Below are 9,987 nucleotides of genomic sequence, written 5' to 3'. Positions count from 1 at the left end.
AGAAAGTCTTATCCTAATTCTACTCTTATCTCTTTATCTAATGAACTCAATCCCTTTATCTCTCTAAGATTACATCAAGAATTTAGATCTGGGAGGACTCTTCTCAGTTTCTTGTTCTTGGATTCGTATTAGACCTCTTCTGCGAATTGGGCTTCAGTCAGGCCTTTTTGCAAGTTGGGCTTCAGCTGCGGATTGGGCTTTCCTATGAATTTTCCCTGCATTCGGGTCCAGATTTGACCTAGATGCAGGCCGAATCTGCGAAAGCCCAAAACATGAAAGTTGTGGATATTTCTCTTATCTTTCCAGTGGGTCTTGAATCAGCCCAATCTGAGTTTGGATACGCGAGTTAGGCCCATATTACTGAATGATGTCGAAACTATGAAAAATCATCCGATTTGTCTTTCTTTGCTCCTGATGTCTTCTTTCATGCCCTAAACCGAAATACAAGAAATATGAGTCCAATTAAGTATAAAAGATAGAATAATTGGGGATAAAAATATGATAAATTCTACTCTCATCAAATCCCCCCACACTTAAACTTTGCCCCTCCTCGGGCAAGACAAAACTCAAAACAAAATTAAAACAAGAACAAGCTAACTAAAAGATTGTTTTGGATTTTTCTCAACAGGGTATTGGTTCTCCCGCATGCCTTGATCCAGTATTAATGGTCCTTCCCTTCGTCCACTTCCTTTTCCTCTTTAACTTGTCAAAGAATAATCTTAAATCACCAATCCTCATGTTCCCAAGTGAAATCGCCAATCAAGGGAACCAGGCATTTCTTCGTAGGAATAATTTAGGGCTAGAGTATGCCCTCTTTGTTTTAATAATCACATGCAACAAGATTCAAAATAAATACCCTCTCACGATTTTTTCAGAACAAAACAAGGAATGTTATTACATAAGCTTGCTCATGTATCACATCTCCACCACTTATCTTGAGTCCAATGCATCAAAAGGTGAATTAGGGTTTGGGATCTAGGGATGAGTGCATTTTATGCTCAATCTCACCCTTTCCTTATTCTTTTAGTGTGAGTGCATTTTATGCTCCATCTCGCACTAGTTCTTTTTTTCTCTCGGTGTGAGTGCATTTTATGCTCCATCTCACACGAGTATATATAAATTTCTTTTTTTGATAAATAACACGTTCCAATACATGAACTCATTATCGTGGTCTCAACATGCCTAACAAAACAAGTTCTAGAATAATCAAACCATGTTTGTCCGTTAAAAACCAAATGCTCACAAGGGTCAAATCTGTATTGCATCTTGCCTGTTGATCATTTAAACTACTGAGATACCTTCCATAGCCAAAAAATTTCAGCTAGATTTGCCTGCATCATTTCTTGTCTATCCTACCTAAGCACATGATTCATGACGATTTACAATTATTCAAAAACGAGTCTCTAAGGAGCAGAAATTTTGAAAAGAATGGTTAGAGAGGGGTAATCGAAGCATGCTAGAGTCCGAAACAAAAAATTTATCAGCCCCCTTAATCCTCCCCCACACTTAGGGATATACATTGTCCTCAATGTATAGAATATGCATAACAAGAACAAGGAGAGAAAAATTTAAGAGGACTTCCCCGAATGCCTCGTTGGATCCTGCAGATATGAGATATGAAAAAAAAAATACACTCATAAGAGAAAAAAAAACTGAACAAAACAAACAACTAAACTTAATGGGTTGCCTCCCACAAGCGCTCTTTTTAAGTTGTGAGCTTGACTTTCACCTTTCTTTCATGGTGGTTTCGAAGAGAGAATAGACTCATGATGGATGGGTTGCTCTCCTTCAATATAATGTTTCAACCGCTGTCCATTTACCTTGAATGTACTCCCATTATCATTATGTAGTTCAATTGCTCCATGAGGGAATACCTTAGCCACACTACAAAGGGCCCACTCCACCTGGTTTTCAATTTCCTAGGAAATAGCTTCAGGCGGGAATTAAAGAGCAACACCTTATCTCCTTCCTTGAACGCCTTCCCAGCAATTCGAGAATCATGCCAAGCCTTGGTTTTTTCTTTGTAAGTGCGGGCATTCTCATAAGCTTGATTCCTCCATTCACCTAACTTGTTGAGCTGAAGTTTCCTTGCATCACCTGCATTGCTTAATTCAAAATTCAAAAATTTGGTAGCCCAATAAGCTTTATGTTCCAACTCGATGGGTAGATGGCATGCTTTGCCGAAAACTAATTGGTAGGGAGACATACCGATTGGGGTTTTAAACGCAATACGGTAAGCCCAAAGTGCATCATCCAACTTCAAGGACCAATCTCTCCTGGATGTGGTGACCGTCTTTTCTAAAATCTGCTTTAGTTCCCTATTAGAGACTTCTACTTGGCCGCTGGTCTGAGGGTGGTAAGGGGTTGCAATTCGGTGTGTAACACCATATTTATTTAATAGTTGTTCAAATTGTCTATTGCAAAAGTGCTTTCCTCCATCACTTATGATGGCTCGAGGTGTTCCAAAATGAGTAAATATGAACATTTTCATAAATTTAATGACAACTCGAGCATCATTAGTAAGGTAGGCATAGGCTTCCACCCATTTGCTCACATAATCCATAGCCACAAGTATATAAGAATTATTAATAGATTTTGGAAAGGGTCCCATGAAATCGATGCCCCATACATCAAATATTTCGCAGACAAGAATGTTGCTTAAGGGCATCTCGTTTCTTCGGGAGATATTACCTGTCCTTTGGCAATGATCGCAAGCACTTACATATGCAAAGACATCCTTGAAGAGTGATGGCCAATACAAACCACTTTGGAGAATTTTTTAGGCGGTTCTTGATGCTCCATGGTGACCTCCTACTTCTTTGTCATGACAGAATTTTATAACACTTTGTACTTCCCCCTCAGGAATACATCTCCTTATCAAACTGTCCCTGCAGATTTTGTACAAGTAAGGTTCGTCCCATAAGTAATACTTCACATTAGAGAAAAATTTCTTTCTCTGCTGATATGTCAGGTGGAGAGGCATCACATTCCCTGCCAAGAAATTAGCTAAATTAGCAAACCACAGTTCATTATTAGCATTAATTGCATATAGTTTCTCATCTGGGAATTCATCATGTAAGGCTGAATTATCAATATTTTCAACATACTTTTCATCCAGCCTTGATAAATGGTCAGCTATTGTATTTTCACTACCTTTTTTGTCCTTAATTTCTAAATCAAATTCTTGCAACAACAAGATCCATCGTAGCAGCCTAGGTTTTGCATCGTTTTTAGCAAGCAGATATCTCAAGGCAGCATGATCAGTGAATATGATAACTTTAGATAAGAGCATATAGGATCTGAATTTTTCAATAGCAAATACTACTGCAAGTAGTTCCTTTTTGGTAGTGGAATAATTTTTTTGTGCTTCATTCATTGTCCTACTTGCATAGTAAATGGTATGAAATTTCTTATCTTTTCTTTGCCCTAACACTGCGCCCAACGTATCATTGCTTGCATCACACATTATTTCGAAGGGTAGTTTCCATTCAAAAGTTGATATAATCGGCACTTGAACCAATTTCTCTTTAAGGGTGTTGAATGCATGCAAACAATCATCATTGAAATCAAAAGACACGTCCTTAACTAGCAGATTTGTTAGGGGCCTGTCGATTTTAGAGAAGTCTCTGATGAATCACCTATAAAAACCGGCATGCCCGAGAAAATTCCTAACATCCTTCAATGACTGAGGTGGAGGTAGCTTTTCAATCAGTTCTATTTTAGCTTTATCAACTTCGATGCCCCGAGAGGACACCTTATGCCCTAGAACGATTCCTTCCCTAACCATGAAATGACATTTTTCCCAGTTCAAAACAAGGTTAGATTCCTCGCACCTTTGAAGTACCTTTTCCAAATTAAGCAAGTATTCATCGAATGATGATCCATAAATAGAGAAATTGTCCATGAATACTTCCATGAAGTCATCGATGAAGTCACCAAATAAGGACATCATACACCACTGAAAAGTGGCAGGTGCATTTTACAATCCAAATGGCATTCTCCTAAATGAAAAGGTTCCATATGGGCAAGTAAAAGTAGTTTTTTCCTGATCTACCAGTGCAATGGGTACTTGAAGGTACCCGGAGTAGTCATCTAGGAAGCAATAATACTCGTGCCCTGCAAGTCTCTCTATCATCTGGTCAATAAATGGCAAAGGGAAGTGATCTTTCCTAGTGGCATCATTTAGTTTTCGATAATCTATGCACACCCTCCAGCCAGTTATTGTTCTTGTGGGAGTTGATTCATTATTTTCATTTATAATTACAGTAATCCCACCTTTCTTTGGTACGACTTGAACGGGGCTTACCCATGATGAATCTGAAATTGGATATATAATACCTACTTCGAGCCATTTCAGAATTTCTGCCTTTACTGCCTGTTGTATTTTAGGATTCAGCCTCCTTTGCGGTTGTGCCTTGGGACTGCAGCCTTCCTCCATCAGAATTTTGTGTGTACATACCAACGGGCTGATCCCCTTTATGTCTGCGATGCTCCATCCTATGGCCGGTATGTGTTGCTTGAGCACCCTCACAAGCTTTTCCTCCTGGAGACCTGTCAATTTAGAAGAGATAATTACAGGTAAGGTGGAACTGTCTCCCAAAAACATATATTTTAAATGGAAAGGTAAGGGTTTAAGTTCCAAAGCTGGTGGTGCTTTGATGGAGGGTAATAATTGTTTAGAGGAAGTCGGCCCATCTAATGGTAGAAATTCCCCTTGTCTTGGCTTGCACATTTCTTGGCCAACCTCTAAATAATTCATTGTCTCCTCTACTTCATCCTCCATTACCTGCATGTTGTTACAAGGATTAATGAGACAGCTTGCAAGGGGTCATCTAACTTTGATTTATTAATTTCTGCTGCCACCACATCAATGGAGTTGATTACATATATTTCATGTTCTTTCGTGTTATGATACTTCAGGGTTTGGAAAACGTTAAATATCATTTCTTCTCCATTAATCCTAAGAGTAAGTTGACCCTTTTGTACATCAATTAAGGCATTACCAGTAGCAAGAAAGGGTCTCCCTAGAATTAATGGCATCGATCTGTCCTCCTCCATATCCAACACAATGAAATCAGCAGGGATGATGAAATTCCCTACTTTAACTAAGACATCTTCCACTATTCCCCTAAGGTATTTAATGCTCCGATCGGCCAGTTGTAGGGTAATGGTGGTAGATGTTAGTTCATGTAATCCAAGTCTCTTAAAAATAGAGTAGGGCAGTAAATTTATACTAGCACCAAGATCACATAAGGCTTTATCGAATTCAGCATTCCCTATGGTGCAAAGTATAGAGAAACTCCTTGGATCCTTCAGTTTTGGGGGTAGCTTATTTTGAAGAATGGCTGAACACTCTTCATTTAGCTTCACCATCTCGCAATCCTCCCATTTCCTTTTGTTGGACATCACTTCCTTCAGAAATTTGGCATACTTGGGCATCTATGATAATATATCAAGAAGATGAAGGTTAATATGAATCTTTTAAACACTTCAAAAAAATTTTCAAATTGCTTATCTAATTTAGCCTTCAAGACTCTTCTTGGGTAGGGAATAGGAAGTTTAATTTCATGTAAATTCAGTTTAGGGGTACTTCCCTCATTCTCCTTTTGCAGATTGGCCGATTCAGCTTCCTTGTCATCTTCTTGGGCTTCGCAGATTGTCTTCCCGCTCCTTAAGGCTATGGCGTTCACATGCTCTCTGGGGTTCTTTTCTGTATTGCTCAGTAGTCGTCCCTCTTTTCTTTCTGACAGCATGCTTACAATCTGCCCCACTTGAACTTCTAAGTTCTTAATCGATATTTCTTGACTTAAGAACCTCTTATCTTGTTCTTGAAATCTTGCTTCAGTAGCAGTAATGAACTTAGAGATCATATCTTCCAGATTACTCTTTTTTTCTTGTGGGGCCGGCTGTGGTTGGAAACCCATGGGTGCCTTTTGCTGATTATTACTCCATGAGAATTTTGGATGACTCCTCCACCCTGGGTTGTATGTATTTGAGTATGGGTTAAAGTTTGACCTGCCAACATGAGAGATAAAATTAGCATTCTCATGGGAAATAAAAGGACTATTTAATTGACAATTAGAATTAGTATGTCCCATTTCACCACATAAATCGCATGAGATGCTAGATGGTGTACTCTCCTCTGATTAGTTCGGTCATTGCTCCACTGGTAGCTGTTTGGTACCATCTCCTCCACTAGGTCATATGCTTCCTCTGGAGTTTTCCTTATGATCGTACCACCTGCAGCTGCATCAATAATGGATTGGTTAGAGGGGGTAATACCATTATAAAAGGTCTGAATTTGATGCCAAGTTGATATCCCATGGTGAGGACACTTCCTAAGCATCTCCTTAAATCGTTTCCATGCTTCATACAATGATTCCCTCTCAAATTGAGCAAAAGTAGTAATATCATTAATTAGCTTTGCTATTTTGGAGGGTGGGAAATATTTAGCCAAAAATTTGTGGGTTAGATCATTCCAAGTGGTGATACTTCCTGCAGGGAGTGAGTTAAGCCAATCTTTAGCTCTATTACGCAATGAAAAAGGAAATAATCTAAGCCTAATTGTATCATCACTAACTCCATTATGTTTAAAAGTATCACATATTTCAAAGAAGTTAACAATGTGTGCATTAGGGTCATCACTTGGTAACCCACTAAACTGAATGCTTGTTTGGATCATTTGAATTATTGCAGGCTTGATTTCAAAGTTGTTGGCATGAATGGTGGGCTTGCAAATGCTAGATGTCGCCCCATCAATGTTTGGACAAGCATAGTCCAATAGGGTGCGATTTCCTTCTGCCATCTCTCCTTCAAATTCTATTGTTGGTTCGCCAATAACAACCTCCTCTCTTGCTTTACCTTTGTTGGCCATTTGCAACAAGCAAAGGGTCCTCTCAATTTCAGGATCGAATTCAACTAGTCCTTCCTTTCTAGTGCGTGTCATGCACTAGTAAATCTGAACCAGCAAGAAATCAAACAAATAGAAAAATAAAAATAAAAATAAAATAATAACAAAATAAAAAAGCAACAAAAAAATCCAAATTAATCAAGGTTAACAAGTTCTAATATTATTTTAGGATTAAATCCCCGGCAACAGCGCCAAAAACTTGATAGCTATAAATATATAACCCTATCAAGTGCACTAGTTATCAAGTAGTATAATAATATCGATCCCACAGGGATTTAACAAAACAAGTATTAGAACCACCGTCTTTCCTAATTATCTGGACAATCAAAATTCAGATTTGAGCAAGAACTACTAGAAAGAGTAAATAGAAACAAAGGTTATCACTAACCGAATGTGCAATGGATGAAACCGTTAGGACTTTTGGTCCACCTAACCAATGTAATGAATATTGATGGGTTCGATTAACCAAGATTATTTGTCATTCCCATAAGCTGAGGTCTTCCCAAATTTATTTAATATTCTCTCTCGAGATATACTAAACCTACACCCATCAGGTAACCCTTCGATCTCTCGAGTAGAGCTCTCAAGATGGAAATGCATTAAGTCCAAGAAAAACCATTAAATTCAGATGAATCATGTATATATATCTATATATACCATTCAATTCACTCTATGAATTATTCAGTCGATAATGTGAATACCTCTCTCGATTCATTCACATAACACAAATCAATTAAGAGGTGGCCATGCTTTTAATTGCATTAAGCACAATAATTCATAGACTATTTGGAAATCACAATCTTGGATAAATCATAAAGAAAAATATATTCATTAACGTGGTTAGGCTTTCCACAGCCCTAGCAAGAAATAAATCAGTTCATTATAAGAGAATTAAAGCAAACAAAGGGAAAGAAAGAACTCTTGAATTTGCCCATGGTGCTGAGATCTCCTCTCTTTGTCGCCACCTTCTTGAAGTTTCTTGAATACTTGATCACCTTCCCTCTGTTTCTTGACTTCTTTTCTCCTCTCTTGACTGATTGCTCAATGCAATTCATGATCCCCTCCAGAGATTGAGTGATCCCAAAGCTGGTCCGCCCCCTCCTTTATATAGGTTAAAGGGGAGGGGGCGGTCTCTTACTTCCTCTTGAAGTTGATCTTACAAAAATAGAAAGTCCTATCCTAATTCTACTCTTATCTCTTTATCTAATGAACTCAATCCCTTTATCTCTCTAAGATTACATCAAGAATTTAGATCTAGGAGGACTCTTCTCAGTTTCTTGTTCTTGGATTCGTATTAGACCTCCTCTGCGAATTGGGCTTCAGCTAGGCCTTTCTGCAAGTTGGGCTTCAGCTACGGATTGGGGTTTCCTATGAATTTTCCCCAACTTCGGGCCCAGATTTAACCTCGATGCAGGCCGATCTGATAAATCCCAAAACATGAACATTGTGGAGTTTTCTCTTATCTTTCCAGTGGGTCTTGAATCAGCCCAATCTGAGTTCGGATACGCGAGTTAGGCCCAGATTACTGAATGATGTCGAAACTGTAAAAAATCATCCGATTTGTCTTTCTTTGCTCCTAATGCCTTCTTTCATGCCCTGAACCGAAATACAAGAAATATGATTCCAATTAAGTACTAATTTAGTATAAAAGATAGAATAATTGGGGATAAAAATATGATAAATTCTACTCTCATCATTGGGCTTTAGGCCCATTAAGTCCATGTGTTCACTTATCCTCCAAACTGCTGCTCAGTTGGGTATCCTTGTATGTCGTGGGACCCAAACATTGATCTACACATCAGCCACATGGGTTCAGCCCAGCCTCTGTTACAAGTCCTGGCCGAATTCACTATAGGTGATAGTAAACCCCTGAGCCCATCACCATGGGCTCTTAATGGGCCCAACATTTACACTAAATGGTCCTTGGGTCAAGCACCTTATAAAAACCTAAGGACTATGGGCAGATGCAAGATTAGCCCACCAGGTATTACCCTCAATGGTCTTACACTTAACTTCTCAGCCCATAATGATCAAACACTGCTCGACAAGAGAGGACCTCTCCCTCAGTTGCAAGGAAGTATGCTGCACTCTCTACTCACATGGATCCAAGGAATTAAAACCTTTTGCAAACATTTTGAAACCATAATATATAAGTATATCTCTATATAAATATATTTTGCAAAACAAATTTCAACAGTTGAAATCGGTTGCCGGCAGCTTTGGTTTCCATCAGAGAGAGTGCATCCCTGATCATTCACTTTGTCCAATAAAGGAGCTGATCCTGTCACTATGATCACCCACTCAGATGAATTCTCGGACTGTCCCAACATACCCAGGTTTTGACCCCCTCTTCGGATCTCAACGATTGGCATATCAAAGACAACCCAATTCGACACCTAGTGCAGTATCATAATCGAGTCTAAGGGTCAGGTGTAACATTCCAGTTTTGCCCATCTATCTCCAAGGTCCAGAGCAATACTGGAATTCTAATCCGGTTCAGGGTTTCAAGAAAGCCCGCACTGCATGTACCTCAGGTCTCACCCTGGCAGCTAAGACAAGCCACCCCAACCAACTTGGCAGCACATCAGTGTCAGCCTTGGCAGGATAAATCTCCCCAGATCTATCCAATGGCTGTGAAGATTCTAAACTAACACAAGTCTCATATGTGTACAGTCTAAGGGTATTACACAGAAACACACCATAATAACACGAATCAAATATGTATTTTATTCATTTACATTAAATGTCATAAAGTACACCATTCTGATTGGAGCTAAGGGCATACACCATCTAACAGCTCCCATTTGCACTTAGGTCCAATCTGGTATAAGCCGGAGTCCCATGCTTTCCATGTGTTTCTCAAACACTTTCTGTGTCAGTGGCTTAGTCAATGGGTCTGCTACATTCTCCACTGATGCTACCTTCTGAATTAAGACGTCCCCTCTTCCAACTATCTCCCATAGTACATGGTACTTCCTCTCGATGTGCTTCGACTTTGAGTGGGCTCGTGGCTCCTTAGCCGGAGCGATAGCTCCAATGTTGTCACACAACAGTAGAATGGGTGATGTGCTGGATGG

The 9,987-nt window shown here is 39.2% G+C and overlaps 1 non-coding gene and 1 pseudogene across 1 annotated transcript; one reads left to right on the top strand and one right to left on the bottom strand.

Moving 5' to 3' along the window:
- Positions 1 to 1,816: 1,816 nt before the first annotated feature.
- LOC104602445 (uncharacterized) lies at positions 1,817 to 5,924 on the bottom strand (annotated as a pseudogene).
- Positions 5,925 to 6,317: 393 nt separating this feature from the next.
- On the top strand, positions 6,318 to 6,424 carry LOC148804343 (small nucleolar RNA R71). The gene has a single exon (XR_016081610.1). It is a non-coding gene; the product is annotated as a small nucleolar RNA R71 (small nucleolar RNA).
- The last annotated feature ends 3,563 nt before the right edge of the window (positions 6,425 to 9,987 follow it).

The sequence above is a fragment of the Nelumbo nucifera genome, chromosome 1, assembly GCF_055504915.1.
Source record: "Nelumbo nucifera cultivar China Antique chromosome 1, China Antique-T2T, whole genome shotgun sequence".
In the NCBI taxonomy this organism is placed as follows: domain Eukaryota; kingdom Viridiplantae; phylum Streptophyta; class Magnoliopsida; order Proteales; family Nelumbonaceae; genus Nelumbo; species Nelumbo nucifera.
This window is presented reverse-complemented; position numbering and strand designations above follow the sequence as displayed.